Here is a 6,000-nt window from a genome sequence, read left to right on the forward strand (position 1 = left end):
TAACATAAAATGGGTAACTTACTGTGAAGGGGGTACATGTTGCTCTGACAAAGGAAGTTGGAACATGCCCTGTCTTGCTGCTCTAGAACTGCATTTCCAAAAGCCTATTGTCACTGTTCACAGGAATGCTTACCCCCAAGTCAGTGTGTCCAGAATAAAACTCATATTCCTCCTCTATTCCCCAGAACACTTAGTTAATTTTGGATGCAGGCCATGATGCTATATCCAGACTGGCACGGTCCAAAATGTAAATAGGGCTAGTCCAAATTGAGGTGTGCTATAAGTGTAAAATACCCACTGGAATTCAAAGACTTAGTATAAAACAGAATGTAAAATACATCATCAGGGGCGCCTGGGTAGTTCCATCCTTAAGTGTCTGCCTTCAGCTCAGGTCATGATCCTAGGGTCCTGGGATCGAGCCCCGCATTAGGCTCCCTGCTCAGTGGGAAGCCTGCTTCTCCCTCTCCCACTCCCCCTGCTTGTGTTCCTGCTCTTGCTATCTCTCTGTCAAATAAATAAAATCTTTAAAAAATAATAAAAATAAAATATATCATCAATAATTTGTATGTAGATTACCTGTTGAAATGATCACATTTTAGAGATACAGGGTTGAAAATACGTTATTAAAAATAATTTCACCTATTTCTTTCCTCCCCTTTTTAAGTGTGTCTACTAGAAAATTTGAAATATATAAGTGGCGCCCATTTGCGGCTTGTGTTATATTTCTATTGGGCAGAAAGGGTCTAGACCATTGAGATCAGGGGCCAGATGAAGCTAAGCATCAATTGTGGAACCCTAAGAATCCTCCAGACAGTAGCAAAGAAGTGAGAGGAGAAAGATACCTGTGAATTGGGTCTGGCTTGGATCTCAAGGAATTGATGAAGGAGATTTCTAGGCATGGGAGACAGTGTAGAAGCTGAGCAGGAGCATAAAGCAAAGATGACAAAACTATGTTTTGAATGCCAGATCATCTAAAACTATTGCTCTCATTGTGTTCTCTCTGGGTTGCTTTTGCCAGAGCCTTCAGCCGTGCCTCCAAATATTCTAACCACGTCTAACTACACCACAAGGTAGCAAACTTAGGCTGAAGAGTTACGATGGGAAGGTGTGTCTCCGACAGTCAGGAGTGACCAAGAAGAGAACCAAGAGGATCATCACTATCCCAAGGCCTCCTTTAACCTGAAACAAAACCCCAGATTGCCCCAATCCCGAAGTTTACTTGAATCTCATCTGCATTCACCTCACACTTTGGAGTATGATGCCAAAGTTGTCATCAGAGTCCAGCTTTGTACTTTGTATCTGTTCCCTTTCCCAAGAGCAGAGGGCAGCCTGGACCCAGTTATTTCAACCTCCCTCGTGGTCTTATCCCATGGAAATCCTCATATGCCTCACGCCCAGGCAAGCTCAACGACTCAGTGACTGAAATGCATGGCTTCTAAGGTCTTTGTCAACCTTATATTGCTATAACTGAAGCAGATCAGTGATTGCGTAGGGGCGGGATAGGAGGTATTACAAAGGGGCTGAGGAAACTTTGAGGAGTAATGGATATTTTCATTATTTTGACTGTGATGATGGTTTATGGGTATATAATGGATCAACTTACCAAATGTACACTTTCATTATGTCAACTATACTTCTACAAAGCTGTTAAAAACAAAATTAACATGTTTCCTTCTCATAATCCTTTTCCTCAATCGTGAAACCAATGAACAAACACTTATCTAATCACCTACTCTGGCTATCTGCATCCCTGATAGGAATAAAGTATTCTTGGCCAAACAGCATCTCAGGGAAATCATTCTATCATTTCCTTTACACAAATGAAGCACTATTTTAGCAGCAAAGCTTCCATAATATATTTCTTTACATTAATCAAAAGAGAAGGTCATCTGATACATGTTTGAAACCAGTGGATTGTCCATCTTTCTAGAGAAAAACATTTCTCTAGTGAATAAAGAATAAAACTCTGAAAATTTCACAACCCAGTGTAGCAAAGTAGTTGTGTTAGGCTGGGTTTCACAGAAACAGCCTGAGAGCAAGTGATTTGAGGTTCTCAGGTGAAAACTCTTAAGTTGGGTAAGCAGAACAAGGAAAAGGGAAGAAGCAAGGGAAAGATGTGGGTCCAGCAGCAGTCCACCCCACAGGGAGCTGCAGAGCAGAAATGACATGGCAAAAGGATTCCTCTTTAAGGCAGGAGGTACTCCAATATCTGTCATCCTTTAGCTATAGGCCACACCTGAGAGTCTTGGGGTATAACCTCCTGGGCATTTCTTGGCAGGGCAGCTTCAATCAACAGGCAATTCTTTTTTTTTTTTTTTTTTTAGATTTTATTTATTTATTTGACAGAGAGACACAGCAAGAGAGGGAACACAAGCAGGGGGAATGGGAGAGGGAGGAGCAGGCTTCCTACAAAGCAGGGACCCTGATGCGGGGCTCGATCCAAGGACCCTGGAATCATGACCTGAGCCGAAGGCAGACGCTTAACAACTGAGCCACTCAGGCGCCCCTAACAGGCAATTCTTGAGAGAAGGTATAGCTGTGAGCTGTTGGCAGCCTATATTTACAGCACTGGGAGAATGGGGGCACCTACCTACCTGAAAAACTGTTTCAGTTTTCCTCCATAAAGTGGGACTAATGATAGCAGCTCTTTCATATGCTTGTCAAAACTAAGTAATAATGGATGAAAGCATTCAGAATAGCACTTTATATTACATATTATATGTAATTCACTTATAATCATGCACGGCACATTGTAAATGCTCAATAAATGTTATGTTACTGTTGTTGCTGTTATTGTGTCCTCAGAAGTACCCGTACCAGGTGTCTCATTGCCCAAGTGCTATTCAGGTGTCCACGAGTGAGATTTCTATTCAAACATTAATTAAGGGCAACCAAAAGATTCCACGCCTAGATAAATGTGTACATTATTTTTATCTGACATTTTCTCCAAGTTCAAAATCAACTAAGGGTAACCTTTTCTGTGTTTGTCATTAAAGAATAGGGATGGGTGTGGAAAAGAGAGAGCTTTTCCTCTAAGATCAGGAAAAAGACAAGGAGGTCTACTTTCACCACTTTTATTCAACATCACACTGGAAAGCCTACCTGTAGCAATCAGACAAGAAAAAGAAATAAATGGTAATAAGTTGGTAAGAAATAAGTAAAATTCACTATTTGCAGATAACATGATGCTATATGAGAAAACCCTAAAGACTCCACCAAAAAACTATTAGAACTGATAAACTCAGTAAAGTTATAGGACACAAAACTAATATACAGAAATCTGTTGCATTTCCATACACTAATATAGCAGAAAGTAGCAGAAAAAGAAATTTAGAAAACAATCCCATTTACAGTTTCCCCCAAAAGAACAAAATATCTAGGAAAAAACTTAATCAAATGAGGTGAAAGACTTATACTCCAAAAACTATAAAATGCCGATGAAAGAAATTGAAGATGACACAAACAAATGGACTGAGAGAACAAATATTGTTCATACTACTCAAAGCAATCTAGAGATTTAATGAAACCCCTATCAAAATGCCAACAGCATTTTCACAGGATCAGAGCAAATAATCCTAAAATTTGTATGGAACCACAAAAGACCTTGAATAGCCAAAGCAATTTGAGAAAGAGCAAAGCTGAAGGTATCACAATCCCAGATTTCAAACTATACTACAAAGCTGTAGTAATCAAAACAGTATGGTCCTGGCACAAAACTAGACACACAGAACAATGGAACACAATAGAGAGTCCAGAATTAAACCCACACTTATATGGCCTATTAATCCATGACAAAGGAGGCAAGAATATACAATAGGAAAAAGACAGTCTGTTCAACAAATGGTGTTGGGATAACTGGATGGTTATATGTAAAAGAATAAAACTGGACCACTTTCTTACACCATATACAAAAATGAACTCAAAATGGATTAGAGACCTAAATGTGAGGCCTGAATCCATAAAACTCCTAGAAAAAGGCATAGGCAGTCATTTCTTTGATGTCAGCTATAGAAACATTTTTCTAGGTATATCATCTCAGGCAAGGGAAACAAAAGCAAACATAAACTATTGGGTTACATCAAAATAGAAAGCTTTCACATAGAAAAGTAAACCATCAACCATCAAAAAGGCAATCTACTGAATGGGAGAAGATATTTGCAAATGATATGCCTGATAAGCAGTCAATATCAAAAATACATAAAGAACTTACACAACTCAACACCAAAAAAAAAAAAAATCTGATTTTAAGAATGGGCAGAGGAGCTGAATAGATATTTTTCCAAAGAAGATATACAGATGGTCAACAGACACATGAAAAGATGGTCAACATCATCAGGGAAATGAAAATAAAACCACACTAAGCTATCACCTTACACCTGTCACAATGGCTAGAATCAAAAAGACAAGAAAAAACAAGTGTCAGCAAGAATGTGGAGGAAAAGCAACGCTTGTGCACTATTGGTGGGAATGCAAGTTGGTGCAGCCATTGTAGAAAACAGTATAGAAGTTCCTCAAAAACCAAACACTTAAAAATAGAATTACCATACGATCCAGTAATCCCACTACTGGGTATTTACCCAAAGGAAAAAACCACTAATTCCAAAAGTTATATGCACCTCTATGTTTATTGCAGCATTATTTACAATAGCTAAGATATGGAAGCAAACCAAGTGTTCATCCATGGATGAATAAAGAAGTGGTATATCTATACAATGGAATAATACTCAGCCACAAAAAATGAGATCTTGCCTTTTGCAACAACATGGATGGACTTAGAGCATATAATGCTAAATGAAATAAGTGAGACAGAGAAAGACAAATACCATATGATTTCACTCATATGTGGAATTTAAGAAATAAAACAAAGAAGACAAAAAAAAAAAAAACAGGCTCTTAAATACAGAGAAAAACTTGGGGTTGCCAGAGGGGAGGGTAGGAGTGGGTATGGGTGAAATAGATAAAGGGGGTTAAGAGTACACTTACCTGGATGAGCACTGAGTGATGTACAGAATAGTTGAATTAGTATACTGTGCACCTGAAAGTAATATAACACTATATGTTAATTATACTTCATTTTTTTTTTAAAGGAAAGGGTAGCTGAATAAAACAAGAGTGGGTACTATCTCCACATTGGCTGAGATTTGCTTCTGCGGCAGACCCTCACTAGATGGATTCTTCACCTAGCTCCTGACAGAAAAACCAAAACCAAAAATAAAACCCCTCTCTCACCTATGCTGTGTGACCCCAATCACAAGACCAGAGTCTTCCTCAAGAGTTCCCACAAAGCTACAGCCCATACTTAGAGGGACACTTAAAATCAGCCCCAGGGGCCAAATCTCTGATTCCTGCATTCTCCAGAGGCAAATATAGAAAATTTAGACTCTTCCTCCTCTTCTATCTCCTAGTTTTGGAAACCAAATTGACCTCTTAGTCATAGCTGACTAAAGAGGGTGGGATGGGGTCAGTGGCGAGCAGACACGGTTCCAGCAGAGAGATGGCAGCGATTTTCCGGTCTAGGAATGCCAGCAAATTCGAGGAGGGGGCTGGCTTTCCCGCGATGGCTGCTTCACTCCCGGTCCTGGCGAAGGAGCCCCGCGGTCCCGCTGGCTTTCGGAACCCGCACACCAAGAGGAGCCCCCACGGGAGAGGTGGCCCTGGCCGCGGCGGGCGGGCGCCTGGGCCGCTGTTACCTTTTCGTGTGCCGGATCAGTCCGCAGAAGAGTGCTAGGGTCCCGCCGGCCCGCCCGCCGGAGCCTTCCCCTCGCCCCCGCAGGTTTGGGACCCGGCCATTGCCACCCGGGAGCCTCCAGCCTCGCCCTCCCCAAGGATGCAGGGGGCTCCGCTACCTCCCACGAGGCCCTGGGGGAAGGCGGGACGGGGGCGGGGCGCCGGGACGACCTGCCTTCGGCCCCGCCCCTCGGACTGAGCAACGCTTTGGGTTTCCTCCTTTCTAGGCTCCTCAGCTTAGGAAGCCCACCAGTTAGCCGGGGATGGTGAGGG

At 41.7% G+C, this 6,000-nt stretch overlaps 1 protein-coding gene across 4 annotated transcripts in view; it reads right to left on the reverse strand.

The window, feature by feature from the left end:
* Window positions 1-5,772, reverse strand: part of PDCL2 (phosducin like 2) — a 229,424-nt gene extending 223,652 nt beyond the window's left edge. For 2 of the 4 annotated variants that reach the window (XM_035725330.1, XM_027600742.1), the window contains exons 1-2: window positions 5,691-5,771; window positions 4,984-5,035 (exon numbers count right to left, since the gene is read on the reverse strand). The gene's annotated coding sequence lies outside the window, so the exon portion shown is untranslated. Of the gene's footprint in view, window positions 1-4,983; window positions 5,036-5,690 lie in introns of all 4 variants that reach the window. The other 2 variants (XM_027600744.1, XM_027600743.1) reach the window with 2 other exon arrangements.
* Between the last annotated feature and the right edge of the window lie 228 nt (window positions 5,773-6,000).

Source organism: Zalophus californianus, chromosome 2 (assembly GCF_009762305.2).
Source record: "Zalophus californianus isolate mZalCal1 chromosome 2, mZalCal1.pri.v2, whole genome shotgun sequence".
NCBI lineage: Eukaryota > Metazoa > Chordata > Mammalia > Carnivora > Otariidae > Zalophus > Zalophus californianus.